A 17057-nucleotide genomic window follows, 5' to 3' on the forward strand; every position below is an offset into this window, starting at 1 on the left:
CTCATCTAGTCCTAGACAATTCCAAGTCGGAGATCTAGTCCTGAAATGGGACAAAGCCCATGAAGACAAAGGTAAACACTCTAAATTTCAAAAACTGTGGCTTGGACCATTTCAGATCTGTGAAAAAGTAGGCCATTCCACTTTTATACTGCAAAATCTATCAGGGGTGAGGGATTCTCTCCCTGTTAATGGTCTGATCTTGAAGAAATTCTTTAATTGAGGAGGTAACCCCTTCTCTTTCTAGTTTGATAGTTTTTTTTATATAGTTTGTAGGATTTGTAGAAATAAGAATGTGGGACATCTTCCATTGACCTTTCACTGTAATTAAAAGTTGTCTCACCATGACACTATTAGTATTTACTTTTGGATAATAGCGTCTTAAACCAAGAGAGATCATTTCTAGGAAATTAGATACCTTTTTATTCTGAACATCACAGTCTAACCTTTGTAAACTTCACTCTGAACGAAGATCTATGAGTCATCTTGGGTTTTCAAAATTAGTCTCCAAAGGTTATCTATATTAAAAAAGGAGCTAATTCATCTTCAGCATCTTTAACTCTTAAACCTGTCATCCATTTACTCTTAAGAAGATAGTTGTTCATCCCATTCACCAAAAGTTTATGATTACTCAGAGTGTAATTCTAAAATATAAAAGATTGAAGATAAGAGGTCTTATTACAAGCCTGCTTACCATGTTCATGGGAAAATAATTTAACTGACATTACCAAAACTGCATACCAAACAAGGTAATGGCTTGAAATTTCAAGACAAGAGGTCTCATCACGAGCCAGCTTGTTCAGTTTGATTACTACCCGTGAATGGCATTGTTGTTATCTGGCCACCAAACCAGGACAATGGCTTTTATCTTAAGCAAAGAAGAAAGTGAAATTCAAAAAAATACGAAAATATCTTTTGAATTCATTTTGTTTAGTCACACTCTTAAGTGAATGGAACAATGGACAACAACATGGTTAAAAGGTAACCCTGCCGAGACTATGAACGTTTGCTGGCAGCAGAGGCTCTACCTGTGACAGAGGAGTTTATTTTAAAAAGCTGATATGGAAAAGTTTTCTATTTTACCTTTATGAACCAATGAAGACTTGTTTAAAACTTAAAGTGCATTTATTTTCTTTATAAAAAGAGGAAGTCAAATGAAGAAACCTGTTTTATTCAGAATCAATAGACATCTAGTTATATTAGAAATTTCCTTTCCTTTATAAAGATTCTATTTGAAAAGGTGTAAGTATATTTATTAGTCCAGAGATAACTGGTTCTACCAACGAATCGCCAATTGTTGTGCCCTACAACAACCCCCCATTTCATAACATTTTTATCACAAACAATTAACATATGAAATGGGTCCCTTTTAAAATTTTAATTGGCATTAATGAATTTGTTCAGAAGAGGTATGATAATCAAATGAATTTGTGCATAAAAGCCTTTTTGAACAAATAATAAGCAATTTTTGGTTAAGTCCGAAAAGCAATCGCAAGATCATTTACTACCTTGGTTCTTTCCGATGCGATATCGCTATCGGCCATCGGCGATAGCCAATACATCACACACAAAAAGCACATGCCTTTTCCCCGATGCGACACGATATCGGTGATCAACTATCGGCGCTACTTCTTATGAAAAGTGTTTTAAGCTTCGACCCGATGCGATATCGCTATCGGTAGTCGGCAGAATCCCATACATCTTCATAAGACGTTCAGATCTTTTCCCGATGCGATGAGATATCGCTATCGGTAGTCTGTAAATCAATTGATATACATTTAGGGATTATGTTCGCACGCTAAATATGATGCAATGTCGCAATCGGCATTCGCCAAGACCTTTCCCAAATGATAATGTCACTCACACTCCCGATGCGATGCAATGACGCTTAATGATGATCAGAACTCCTAAAAGGTGATTATTTCAAAGCATTAAAGTTATATTTAAATCCGATTTGACAAAAGCACAGATTTCAAAATGCCGTTAATTAAAGGGATAAGGTAATGCATGCGTATTTAAAGCTTTGCCCCTTCGAATTAACGAACAATTACGATTAGACCTTTGAAAAAATCTATTGCACGCTTTAAGGGGTCATTCGGTTTAATAACTTAAGTAATGGTCATTTATGGAGCTGCAGGCTGTAAAATCACCATCATTGCATCTGCGGTGCCTTCTCAAATCATTAGATTCGCAGCCACTTTTAGAATTAATCTCACCACACTTCAAGTAATATATATATCCCGTTATGGATCGTCATTGTTATTTCCTTGTTACGATTTCTCTTGCATTTGTGTAGAATTCAACCGCCGAGAGAAGTCTGAATATGATGGGAAAGAAGTTCAAGAAGGTGGCAGGTTCTACTACGACACCTGTCTCAGGCCAAGCTACTATGTTTTCAAAGAAAGGCTTAATCTCAGACACTACATGCACTGGTCTTCCTAGCACTACATGGCAAGGTACATACAATTTGCTAGAGGCAGAGCAACCAGAAAAGACAGTGACTGAGGCTAGTGTGGATGAATTAAGGAGGTCCGAGGCAACTCTCAAAGATTTGGCCGACTCCTTTCTGCACAGAATAGCAGCCAGAGAACAAGTCCTGCCCTATACTGATGTGGTACGCTGGGCAATTGAGGAAATTACCCTCACTGATAGAACCTTTCATACAAAGGATGGAAGGATTTTCGGTTCCTTCAAGCCTCATGACTTGAGATGAATGTATGATTTGCCTGAACCTGAGCTAGTCTATAACAGAGCCTTTGTGGAGAAGTTCGCGAAGGAGAATGAATCACCATCCGAACCTCTCCGAGATTGGAGGCAGAATCCAGCTAAACACAAGCATGATATGTCGGGTAAGTACTCCAATGCTTCTTTGGCTTCACCTTATTGCTATGCTGGGATTATGATGTGTAGATTGTGGGGATTACATGACTCTGCTAATATCAGTATTGATATGGTTCCCTTAATGGAAGCGGCCGTCAATAGTACAATCATGGATTGGGCCACTATTCTGTCTGATAAATTGGTCATAGCTATTCGTGAGTTTAGGGCCAAAACCAGAGTCACCGAGAGGAAAATCCCACCCTTCTATTACTCTGCCTACATTATGGATACCCTTTGTTTTAATTCTAAATTTCCTGTCCTTGGTTGGAGATGGACAACCCATGACCCAACACCCATTCACTTGTACCATCGTAAATTGTGGAAACCCTCTCACAAAGACCATTTGTATCAAATCTGCAATGGTTTCATGGTGCCCGTTCACTATTCTATTTTTGACAGACCTATCCCAAGAATTTCCTATGAAGCTTCTTTTGACCTACCAGCCGTAGCCCATTGGTTCGGCGAAGAACATTTTACCTATATTAGAATTTTTGGAAGCAAGGCTAGGCCACATGTCCTCCCCCTGTACGTCCCAGATAAATTGTTAGCCGGGGAAATCTCCTACCAGATTATGTCTGAGGGTGTCACACAAACTCTCAAAGAGGAGAAAAAGAGAGGATGGCCCTCTTTTCCTTTAAGAATTGGAGTTTATACGCTGCTGAATTACAAGCATGCAGAAAAGGAAGCAACAAAACTCCAAATGATGTCCCTAGCTTCTATTCCAAATAGACTCTATGATCCAAAAAAGACTGCTTTCATTGCCTTGGAACAGGCCAAACTGTCAAAGGTTGTTCATCAAGAAGACCAGTTTGACGACCTGTTCATGAGTGCCGATTCAATAAGCCAAGTCAGACAACTTGCTAGATTGAGTTATGAAGATGAGGAGTTAACTGAATTTAATAAACTTAGAAAGCAAAGGTTGCAAACTTTGCCTCTAGATTTATTATCCACAGCCCCAACATCCTCCTCAAGCGAGCCTGGTCAGCAGCAAATACACCTATCTCCTGTTACAACTAAAGAATATGATAGACAACAGGAGGAAAGGCAAAACAAGCTGCAAGCAGAGAGGCATAGAAGGGAGCAGATAGAAAGGCAACAAAAGGCACAAAAGGATCAAGAGCTAAGAAAACAAAAGGAGTTAGAAGAACAGAGGAAAAGAGAAGAAGAAGAGAAAGCAAAGAAAGAACTAGAAGATAGGCAAAGAAAGGAATTGGAGGAACAGCAGCAAAGAGCACGAGAGGAAGAACAGCGGAAGACATTCGAGGAACAGCAGAGGATTGAAAGAGAGAAAGAACAGAGTAAAGCTCACACAGAACAAAGTGAGCAAATCTCTACTGATCCTGAATTGATTAAAGAATGGAACCAATTCGATTCCATTATAAGTGGTAAGGAAGCCTCCAAAGACTCAGATGCCTCTAAAACAAATAAAGCTCCCGATACCACTTCTTCTCCGGTTCTAGAAGGAACCAGCGGCCCACCCATGGTACAGAATGTTGAGGTAATCACTCAAGACCCATCCGATCAAATTGATCTTCAGGTGGAGGAAATTCCTCCCCTAGACATTTTCTACAGCCCAAAGCATAGAGCCGTTGTAAGGCGCTCTAGGAAAAGACGAAGGCTTGATCAACCTTCTATTTCACCTGAGCAAACAGTCACGGGCAATGTGGTCTGGAAGGGAGAATTAGATCCTTCTGAAGATCTGACAAAGCTATCGCAATTTGCGGGAGCTTATTCAGCGGAAACTATTGACAAAGCCTCAGAAGTAAGTCTTCTTTTGAAAACTAAAGAGCATGAGATATATGCATTGCAGGCAGAAGTGATTGAGGCAAGAAATAAGGTAGCGCAGGTAGAGGAACAATTGCTGGCCCAACAGCAAGAAAATAACTTGTTAACCCAGCAAATTGAAAAACTGAGGATAGACCAAAGTGACATTCAGAAAGCAAAAGAATTGTCAGAGGCGTTATCCCAGTTAAAAGCATCAAATGAGTTGATGATAAAAGCTAAAGACGAGCAAATAATTCAGCTATCAGCTCAGCTCGAAGGTATCAAGGGCACCAAGAGTATTGATGATTTCAGAGCAGAGGCAACTCGAATAAACAGCGCATTGATATCTCAAATCAGGATCTTGTGCCAACAACTTGTTGACGCTGAATCACTGTGTGAAACATCTACAGCAGTGTGTGAACAAATAGAGAAAGCCAGGAACAAGCTAGATCAAGCTGAAGATGATATAACAGAATATATTGAATGGCAAGACACTCCAGAAGGGAAAGCAGCAAACTTGTCCCGAATCCATGTAACATACAAGGACATACTCTTCATGGAATGGAACACACAGGTGATGAAAGCAGAAAGGGCAGCCTCAAGATGCAAAATGATTGCCAGCAACATGATCAATCTAGTCAATGATACATTGTATCTGGCAAACATGATTTCCCAATGCACACCTGGAAACATAACAACGGCAAGCATGCTGGAGCACAGGAATTACCCTGATCTGGAGAAACAAGGGCGGTTAATCGCCGAAATAAATACTTTAACCGCCGATGCATACTGGCTTTTTCTGATTAAACAACATTCTCAAAGGTCGGATCTTAACTGTCTAACAGATGCTCTCCGATACCTGATTGCCGACATTCAAGATGCCACATATGATGCACAGCTGACTTCACGCCTCAATACTCCACCAGAAGTAGAGCCAATGCTGGCGATATGTCAGCGAAGGAGTAAAGGCAAAGAGACCTCTGAATGAAGCATCACCGCCGACTGCCGAATCACCAAAATGCAAGATGATGTTTGTTAATGCCGATTTAGTAGCTTTTCAGTTGTAGATATTTAGATATTTAGATTAGCATAGTGTTTATAGACCCTTTCATTGTTTTGGAAAGGGTCGTAAAATTTTGTAAAAGACTTAAAAGCTGAAGTTTGCACTATTGTGCTTCAGTCTATATTCTTTTTGAAACTCGACCACTGGTTCTTAATTTTTCTTAGAAGGCTGTTTTAAGTAAATTGTGCACTACTGTCGTTTGCTTGGAATGCTTTCTGGTTTGAAGGAAGGACCGCGACATAGCGATTAATATAGTGGATTGATCAAACAGCTTGCATGGTACTATTATCTGTATCTGTTCTCTTTTCTATTATATGAATTGCTGTGTTATTATTTTTGCTATTGTTGATTACATGTATGCAATATAACAGCAAGTCTGCATTTCATATCACTATTGAATGTTTTGTGATTTGTTATCTCTTTTACTCATGCGTGTAACAATGATATAAATCACTGAGTGCAGTAATTCGCTATTATCGCTCTGCATAACTACTTATGCAGAGCAATCTCAAATGATTTAAACATTTATGCTTATTGTTAGTGTCATCTATATGCCTGTCATTAAGCATAGATTATCAAACGCTGCATTCTACGAATCGATAAGTCCCGGGATTAGCTTATAGTTATTATATTTCTCTTGTAGTTTAGTTATTTATTTGTTATCACCTTATATCGTAGATCATTCATCCATCCCGTTTACTTATAATCTTTGGGAAACTGGTCCCATTATCCCCAGTCAAAGCCACTATTCCAAACGGAAAAGGAGCTGCACTAAGTTCCGGACCGGGTGGTTTCCCCGATGTTGTTGCAACGAATTTTGGGGCATCAACAGGTGTGTGACTCAAAGAGTAGAGAGACTCTCCTCTAGCGAGTCTCACATAGATAGTATCCTGCTACGGTGTGTGGTTCAAGGAGTAGACAGACTCCCCCTAGCGAGTCTCAGTTCTTTCCAAATAGACAGATTCCCCCTAGCGAGTCTCAAGGAGTAGACACACTCCTCCTAGCGAGTCTTGGTTCTTGCCAAATAGACAGACTCCCCTAGCGAGTCTTAAGGAGTAGACACACTCCCCCTAGCAAGTCTCGATTCTTGCCAAAATTATAAGAAATTAGTATATCTAGCTTGCAAGTTGTTGGATGTACTCTTGGTGTTATAGTGGCAGCTTCCCTATAAGAAATTAGTATATCTCGCTTGTAGGTTGTTGGATGTACTCTTGGTGTTATAGTGGCAGAAGTTGTTGGATGTACTCTTTGTGTTATAGTGGCATTGTTCAAATAACATAGAGTATAGTATCTTGTTATGGTGTGTGACTCAGAGAAGAGAAGCTCCTCTAGCGAGTCTCACATAGATAGTATCCTGCTAGGGTGTGTGGTTCAAGGAGTAGACAGACTCCTCCTAGTGAGTCTCGGTTCTTGCCAAATAGACAAACACCCCTTAGCGAGCCTGAAGGAGTAGACACACCCCTCCTAGCGAATCTTAGTTCTTGCCAAATAGACACACTTCCCTAGCGAGTCTCAAGGCGTAGACACACTCCCCCTAGCGAGTCTCGGTTCTTGCCAAATTATAAGAAATTAGTATATCTGGCTTGCAGGTTGTTGGATGTACTCTTGGTGTTATACTCGCAGCTTCCCTATAAGAAATTAGTATATAGGGCTTGCAGGTCGTTGGATGTACTCTTGGTGTATACTCGCAGCTTCCCTATAATAAATTAGTATATAGGGCTTGCAGGTCGTTGGATGTACTCTTGGTGTTATAGTGGCAGAAGTTGTCAGATGTACTCTCGGTGTTATAGTGACAGCGTCCCGCCAAAATTATAAGAAATTTATATATATGGCTTGCAGGTGGTTGGATGTACTCTTGGTGTTATAGTGGCAGCTCCCCTAGCGAGACTCTAGGCTCTTACCAAAATTATAAGAAATTAGTATATCTGACTTACAAGTTGTTGAATATATTCTTAGTGTTTTAGTGACAGGGACAAGGATTGATCCTAGATCTCCCTTAAATTAAGCTTTGATAATTACCCGGTTCACCCAGTAATATAAAAAAAATAATCCCTATAAGAATTTTGTCTTACTCTACTCTGTTTTGAAAAAAAGAAGCCCTCGTTTTTGCAAATGCAAATACATTGAGGTTTGCATTTTGTTTCTCTGGATCGATCGCTGCTTTTTATTTATTTTTGCGCAGAAAAGTTAAACTGCACCGTTTTATAGTTTTTTTTAACACAAAAGTTGCCTTCGGGTTTGCATTTTGTATCTCTGGATCGCTATTTTTTTTGTTTATTTTTGCGCAGAAAAGTTAAACTACACTATTTTATAGTTTGTTTTAACATAAAAGTTGCTTTGGTGTTTGCAATTATAAATTTGGTAGGGGTAGATTGAAATAATAGTTTGTTTTACATAAAAGTTGCTTTAGGGTTTGCAATTATAAATTTGGTAGGGATAGATTGAAATTATAAATTTGGTGGGTATTCAAAGTAATAAGTATTTCTTTGGATGCTGAATTTATATTTGTAATAAAAAATCTATTTAAATCAAACAAATTAAAATTTCACGGCAATTTTTTTCACAAATTCCAACAAAAATCCATCTATAACCAAAAAAAAAACCATATAAACAACTCCCTTAACCATATAAACAACTTTCCTCTTAATCGATGGGCGAAATGACGATCTTTCCTCTGGCTCACCCGCTTTCCTGATGTCTGAAGGCCTCTATAACATCAGAGAATGAATATGGGCTCTTTGGATCGATCACTGGTTTTAGTTTCCCACTTTCTATGTGCGGCTGTAGCTTCTCCAGGTTATGGCCGCTGGGTGTTAACAGGAAGGATTCAGCCCTGGGATGAGGCGGAACCAAAGCTATGTCCACAACTTTGGCTTCCTCTTTGGCCACAACATGAGACTTGCTCGACTCCCCTGCAAATGAAATTAAAAACTCGCATTAGATTACGTCATATATGTGCATTAAAAGCCAAGCAAAGCAAAATAAGTGAGCAACTGACCTATGGTGTCGAATACGAAATCGAATTTCTCGGAGATCTGATCGTAACTCTGCTTTGTATAATTGATGACCAAATCTGCCCCCAGGCTTTTGACGAAGTCAAGCTTCCGAGTGCTAGCCGTGGAAACAATCTTGGAAGCCCCATACACATGCTTCGCCAACTGAATAGCGAGGCTGCCTACTCCGTGATAAAAAATGCAGAAGACAGAAGTTTGGACAAACACATGGGAGCTCATAGGTGCAGATCACTAGGAGCTCCCTCTAGCAAATGCATTCGCTTCACTTATTCATTAATCATCAGGAATTAAATAGATACATAGGCATAAAAAAAATTCCTAATTAATAGGAATTGAATGTCAAATAAGGAGAAAATCATAACTACTAACCTATTCTCCATTAATTTCTAACATCCCCCCTTAATGGAGAAAGGGATTTTTAAACACACCTAAAATGTCCCTAAACAAATCAAACTTCAGTCTTCCTAGTGGCTTAGTGAATTGTAGTTCCAGCTATTCTTCTGTCACGTCCACCTCAGATGTCCACACAATGTCCTTTAAAGCAGTAGAAAAATTCTCGTAGAACTTGTTATACTCCAGTCCTTGTATGCTACCGCGGACATCTCCATGGCATACTTTCCAGGAAACACGGTTCTTTCAAAAATGCCTTCGCCATTTATAAGAATTTGGCGAGCCAGAAATGCCAGTCAGCAATATGTTTCAAAATACTCCTAAAAACTCCTGTGGCATCAACTACTAAACACTGGTTAGATAGACGTTCAATTTTACTTTCTGATTCATTTCTTTTTGCAACAAAGGCCCCTCCACCATTTCTTCCACCAGAGCGACCCCGTCTCTCACTATTGTGATCTCTATCACGATACTGATGATTGCTTCTGTGGTCGCCAGTCCAGGAAGAGCCACTGCGTGAGGCAGTGGTATGCCTTATCTCGTGTTTTTCATTATCACCAGACACTGAACCAGCCTTTGGTTGATAAAACTCCTGAGGTTTTTGATTTGAGAATGGCTGAGAATGTCCCTGTGGATTCTGTCTCTTTGGAATCTCTATTGGCGCTTGCTGATTGTTCATATCTTGTTTCTCATGTCGTCCAGCTCCAGGAGACGACTCTGAAGCTCTTGGTATGGTAGTACCCTGCTGTTTACGGCTCTGGACAACAGTGGCTCGGGGGTGTTCATGACTGTCTGTTCTCCACGCAAATTCGTCAGTGGCAGTAACTTGAGGACGCGGATACTTGAGCAACTTTTCGCCGTCTGTTGTGAGAAACTGCTTGAGCAATTGTTGGCCATCTGTTGTGAGGAACTTGATGAGCTCAGGAGGAATGAGACTCGTGATAGCGTCCAGAACTGGGTTGTCGGGCATCTTTATCCCATTGGAGTAGAGCTTCACAATGTCTTCAAAGGAATCGAATTCGTTGGGTGTTGGATCCAACAGAGATTGGAGCTCTGGAGCTCGGGTGTGAAGCGCTCCAATTACCTTCTCAGCAGGTACCATTGATGATGGATACCTGTTGTCCCGTAACAGATTTTCAGCAGACTTATTTGACGTGATCAAGGCTTGCTGAGGCGTACTTTTCACATTCAACTTGTAGAGTCCTCCTATGCGAATACCTGTAGCAATGGGCTTCATCTGATCCAACAAATCTTTAATAATGCAATAAGATTTTAAAAATTCTACCTTGAGGTCCTGATCTGTAATCTTGGACACAGAAATCAGGTTCTTCTTAATGCCAGGAACATACCACACATCAGATATATTCCTGATCTTACCATCAGGAAGAGTAACAAGGACATCTCCATGTCCCTTGATCTCGTACCCACTATTATCTCCAAGATAGACTTTTACTCCAGTGTTGGATTCTTTAAAATTTCTGAACCATTGCTTTTTACCTGACATATGCGAGGAGGCTCCAGAATCCACAATCCAAATATCTGATTCATCCTCCTCAGTAGCAGTGTCACCCTCGGCCATAAATAGTTTAACATCCAGATTCTGATCTGGGTCTGTATCTGAGTCTGCATCTGCCAAATGACCTGCATGCCTTTTCTGATTGTACCTCTCTTGATTTGCCTTCTTCTTGCGACAAAATTTAGCAATATGGCCTATCTTACCACAATAAAAACATTCAGGAGCAGAGTCATTTCTATACGAGGTCATACCTTGTGGTGTCATTTCTGATGTGTTGCCCCTCCTCTGATCAGCCATCGCTCTCCCTTTTGGCTTGAACTTTGTTATCAATGCAAGATCTGGATCTTGAGGCTTGAGAGACGACCTCCTTTCCTCTTCATGTAGAAAAATTCCAGTAAGCTCTTCAAAACTTGGAGGCTTTTCCCTTGCATTCAATCCAGTTATAAACATCTGATAGTCATCTGTCATGCCGTTCATGGTGATTGTCACCAAATCATCATTTGCCACGGTTTGACCGATATCAGATAGTTTATCTTTAACTTCCTTTATCCGAGATAAGAATGACGAAACAGACTCATTCTCCTCCATCTTGATTGAGAGGATCTTCTTCCTGAGGAACAAGGTTCGGCTGGTGTTCTTGATTTCATACATGTCTTTGAGAGTTGTCCAAATCTCATTTGCTGTCTTGCAATCTCGAATATGAGGGATGATGCAATCTTTAACTGACAATTTTAGTAGGACCTTTGCCTTCAGCTCCCTTTTCTCCCATTCTTGAATTGTTGCATTCGTTCCACCATTTGCAACAGTTGGCTTACCTTCATCACCGATGAAAATGCTGTAGGTATTCTGACCTTCAAGCAAAGTCTGAAGCTTAAATTTCCAATTTATGTAATTGGAACCATCCAATTTGCTGCTTTCATTTAAATAATCTGCCATCTGAGAATTCATCTTGAAAAAACAGGTTACCCCGGCAACTTAAAAAAACAGATCCGGCTTCCTGCGGCCTCCTCAACAGTCCCCGACCGCCTCTCTTTGCATGGAGTAGCGATCCTCTAGCGATCTCGACAAACAATGACGGCAACAACACATTCACTAACAATCTCAACAGGCTGTAGCTCTTCGGCTTCTCTGGTTTGGCGAAACTCTTAATGACATCATTGCGTTTTGGCCTTGTCTAGCGCATTTAGCACCTCTAGCTGCCCTTCTGGTTTCCCCATGATCGATCCTCGAACTGGAATCCTCGATCCTGGATATGAATATATAATCCTCTGTACTGTAGACTAACAAAGTTCCAGAAATTCCTTTAGCTTTCAGACTCTGAAACGAGTTGTCAGAAACCCAATTGTGCCTTCCAAACCTTGGCTTTCCTGCAGTCAAGATTATGTAATGGATGACTGAAAAGTTGCTTCTGACCTCGTATGCTGCAAAGGGCAATTGCCTCTGGAGATCAGTCTGATTTGGGTTTCTCTACGCTGCGCAGAGCACGCATCAAAAGGAGACAGAAGAAGGAGAAGTTGTGAAAGGTGAGGTCGAACCGGAAACTTCCAGAAGATGGGAAGAAAGCCCTCGAATGATCTGGTATCACACAAAATATCGATTCAAGAATATCGATTTCCACGAGCAACCCAAAGCGCAGAGGGTCACCTTTCCGATCAGGGCTGGATCGTATGCCGAGGAGCAGCTTGGGCTGACATTATAATGCCAACAATCACGCCAAACAGCCCCAGTGCACTCCCAAAAATTTCAATAACTAAAATTTTCACAAACAGTGAAGAATTTTGGGCATCTGCAAGTGCACAGCTACTTCCGATTATGCCAACACAAACCCCGCAAACTAGATTGGCAAAACCCACGATGATTCCAGATGCAAATATGGCAAATCCTGCTCTCATTGCCTCTGGTGCAAATATGTTCGTAGATGGAACACTCTCTAGCTTTGTCTGTAGAATGATTGCCACAATAACACCATATATGGCCACAGCTTCACAGAAAATTACACTGATAAGATTTTTGGATGTAATACGCGGAGCCTTAATTGTCACACCGATAATACTACTTCCTGTTGTATATATGCCCCAGGCAGTGCCCAATACAGAAACCCCAATCGCTATGCCAATACCCACTGCAGAATATGCATAGGCCGAGGAGCAGCTTCAACGTTGTTCGATCCACCCTTCTCCACGGATTTCACGCGAGCAACAATCACGGATCGACTGTGAGCTCAAGAACGCCGACCACCGAGCTCCTCACGCAGCTCCGAGCTCTTCAAATTGCTCGCCGTCCCTTCACCTTTCACGGTCGGCGCGATTCAACAATGATTCACTCGCTCCTAGCCTCCGCACCTCCTGATGATCCGACTTCCGTATCTCCTCCGATCAACACAATAAAACCGGCCTCAACTATGGCCTCCTTCACACCAGATCTCCACAATCACGGAGACAGTCACTGCCATCACTCAGCTTACAATATCAGCAACCCTGAAGCTCTGATACCATGATAAAAAATGCAGAAGACAGAAGTTTGGACAAACACACGGGAGCTCACAGGTGCAGATCACCAGGAGCTCCCTCCAGCAAATGCATTCGCTTCACTTATTCATTAATCATCAGGAATTAAATAGATACATAGGCATAAAACAGATTCCTAATTAATAGGAACTGAATGTCAAATAAGGAGCAAATCATAACTACTAACCTATTCTCCATTAATTTCTAACACTCCGCCCGCTCCTCCCACTATGAACACGCTCTGCCCCTTTTCAAATTTAGCGATGTCGAACGCCTGCTGAGCAGTCAGTACCGCAAGCGGCAAACTCGCTGCTTCCTCGAACGATAAATTTGTGGGTTTAGGCGCCACTAGATGCTTCTCCACTAGGGTGTACTGAGCAAGTGTCCCCAATTGCTTTGGCTTGCCCACTGTGAAGTCCTGAACGTCGATGTAGACGTCGTCACCATTCTTGAACTTGGAAACGCCATCGCCAACTTCCACTACCACTCCAGCTGCATCACAACCCGGAACAGTCTGCATAGAACAAACGAAGCACGGCAAATTACACAAAGGAATAAACAACCGATAACCGATAGGTATAGGTAGGTAAATAGATATAGGAGTTGTTTTTATGTGATTTTTTAGATTTGTTTTTTTTTAATTTTTGAAGTGAAATCTTGATTTATGTTATTTAAAGTGGTTTTTAGACTGTATATATAGATTCAGCAAATGGAAAAATTTTCAAGGCACTTCGAATTGTACTAGGGTTACTCTTAAAGCACTTCGAATTGTACTAAGATTACTTATCAAACTTATGCTTTCAATAAATTCCTATCCGATTTTAATAAAATTAAACCTGAAAAATTCACTTAAAAAACTTCCAAAAAAAAATTACACTAAAAATTGGTTTGGTTAAATAACTTGTGTTAAACCAAAATAAAAAAAGTGAATACCGGAAAGTCGGAATCGTTGGCTTTGAAAAAGCCTTCCCGTTTCTTGAAATCGACGGGATTCAGCGCGGCATCTCGGACTCAGTAAAATCTGGCCTGGCCCCGGCTTTGGCACAGGGAATTCCCCAAATTGTAGGACATCTACGGGTCCATGTACGTTATAGAACCACGCTTTTTGCATTTTACTCGTATCTTCTTTCAACCTGCGCTCCTTCCTTTCTATCAGAGAAGCAGATAGTGGGCGTATCGTGAAGAATTGAGTGGCTGCTCTGACGTGGGTGCATATTTGTAACCATTAATGAAGTTGACTGAGATGGGCGTTAAGCCAAATATATTGCGTGTAGATGGAAAACACTCCCAGGCGTGCTACACAAGTTTCTATCAAAACTTCTACCGTCAAGAAGTAATGACGTATTCTGTGACGCCATAGAAACTATGATGTTGTCAAAGTCTAATGATTTCCACGATGCCGCCAAAACCTCGTACCGTCAAAATCTAATTATCTATGCGGTGGCATCATCTATCGATTGAAAGTTTCTGCCGTGAGACAAAACGCCAAAACCTAATGAAGTATGCTGTGACGCCAGAGCATCGAAAATGACGTCACATAATCTAACTAATTTGAAATTAGTTATGTCATGTTTGAGACATCGTTAATATTCAAACTCCACCTCTTATATTTTATCTGAGAAACCTTCTTTCAAATTAATTATGTCATGTTCGATAAATGTTTCAAAATCATCTTTAGCAAATTGGTATGTTTCAATATTTAAAATAAAATCATTGCAATTTGGGTTATTAAATTGGAGGGTTTAAAAGAGCGTTCATGTTTAATGTATCTAGTTTTTATATATATCTGTTATGATAGAATCAAATTGGATTTGAACTAAGAAAACTAGTTTTGCCTTTAGCAAATTTGTATGTTTCGATATTTAAAATAAATTAATTGCAATTTGGGTTATTAAATTGGAGTGTTTAAAAGAGTGTTCATATATATATGCCACTGCCATGATAAAATCAAATTGGATTTCAGCTAAGAGAAAACTAGTTTTTCCTTTAGTAAATTTGTATGTTTCAATATTTAAAATAAATTAATTGCAATTTAGGTTATTAAATTGGAGTATATATATATATATATATATATATATATATATATATATATATATATATATATATATATATATATATATATCACGACCTCTCTGAAATATATATATATATATATATTTTATATATATATATATATATATATATTTTATATATATATATTTTATATTATGATGTTTACTCGCTATCGTGTAGTAGGAGTATTCTTCACATTGTAGTTATCATATATATTTTTTACATTTATTTAAGTTTTTTTCCCATGCATGACAAATAAAATATTGATGTAGTGGAATCACGGGAGAGCCTTGTTCAGCGAGCAACCATCTTGCCCCCTTCAGCGTCGTCTAACCAGGTGATAGAGTCTCCATGCAGCTTTTACTTAGAGGATGGTTTCAAATAGCGGAGCAAGAAAAGTTCATCTTGGCGAACCTTGTTTGTCCTTGTCTGTTGGTTCTTATGGAAAGGGACGAATGCTCATATTTTTCAAGATTCAAGGGTGCCTGTGGACTCTATTCTATTTCACATATCGGCAAATCTCGACCTTATTGGCTGATTTCAGTCCTTGGTCGCTCAATATGAGTCTCCTAGTTTGCTTTGTTTTTGTTTTTTGTGGGAGTCAAAATCTTTGAAATTATCTCAGTGTATCAAGGAATATGTGTTTGATTTGAAAATGAAAAATCTGTAAGTAATTGGACTGAGAGGAAAATACTTTCTTTGGTATCTAATAATCAGTTGCCTGGACACACCTAAAACTTAACAGTATCAGAAATCTGCTGACTTCTTTCTATGTATTCAGAGTATTATATTTTCTTAATATAATCTATGATGGTTTTCTCTCTCAAAATATATATATATATATATATATATATATATATATATATATATATATAACGGTATGATAAAATCAAATTGAATTCCGTTAAGAAAACTAGTTTTACCTCTAACAAATTTGTATGTTTCAATATTCAAAATAAATTAATTGCAATTTGGGTTATTAAATTGGAGTATTTAAAAGAGCCTTTGTGTATATATATATATATATATGCCACTGTCATGATATAATCAAATTGAATTTCAACTAAGAAAACTAATTTTACCTTTAGCAAATTTGTATGTTTCCATATTTAAGATAAATTAATTGCAATTTGGGTTATTAAATTGGAGCGTTTAAAAGAGTGTTTATATATATATACCACGTCCATGATAGAATCAAATGGGATTTCAACTAAGAAAACTAATTTTACCTTTAGCAAATTTATATGTTTTAATATTTAAAATAAATTAATTGCAATTTGAGTTATTAAATTGGAATGTTTAAAAAAGGTCATATTTAATGTATCTAATTTATTGTCTAAATTATATATATATCCACCATGATAGAATCAAATTGGATTTCAACTAAGAAAACTAGTTACTAGTTTTGCCTCTGCAGTTTTTGGTCTTCAACCGATGTGTGGAATGCGAATGGTCAACTTTGCTTAACCTTTAGCACTTCATTCATAACAATGAATGAATGTAAGAGGGTGGTTTTGTATACTTTTCTTAAGGCTATTTATATTGGATTTAATGTTTTTCTTCAGGTATACATTAAAAAAACAAGGGTTTATTTTATGTAAATACCAACAATTGAGAACATTTTGATAAAAAGGTTAAAATTGGTGTATCTCAAATTATATTTATAAATTGTTGCGGTTAAATAAAGGTACTTTTTGAGATGCAAATTGAATTTATATAATGAGTGGTTTTATTTTATAGCAATATATTTATGAAATAATTTGATTTTTTTATTATTATAATTTTTTATTAGTAAAATTATAATTATATATATCTATATATATAATAATTGATAGTAAAAAATTTACATATAAAGTAAATATATTTCTTTGAAT

General features: G+C 38.7%; 2 pseudogenes across 1 annotated transcript; both read right to left on the reverse strand.

Moving 5' to 3' along the window:
• Positions 1–8347: 8347 nt before the first annotated feature.
• LOC149200229 (2-methylene-furan-3-one reductase-like) lies at positions 8348–14297 on the reverse strand (annotated as a pseudogene). Its single transcript, XR_016253345.1, has 5 exons — positions 14065–14297; positions 13343–13645; position 13101; positions 8703–8882; positions 8348–8616 (listed from the first exon to the last, which is right to left on the reverse strand). The product of XR_016253345.1 is annotated as a 2-methylene-furan-3-one reductase-like (transcript).
• Positions 12277–12777, reverse strand: LOC149200230 (V-type proton ATPase subunit c''2 pseudogene; annotated as a pseudogene).
• Positions 14298–17057: the final 2760 nt, after the last annotated feature.

Source organism: Pinus tabuliformis, chromosome 2_1 (assembly GCF_031772625.1).
Source record: "Pinus tabuliformis cultivar Carrire ecotype Pingquan chromosome 2_1, CPIR1, whole genome shotgun sequence".
Taxonomy (NCBI): Eukaryota; Viridiplantae; Streptophyta; class Pinopsida; order Pinales; family Pinaceae; genus Pinus; species Pinus tabuliformis.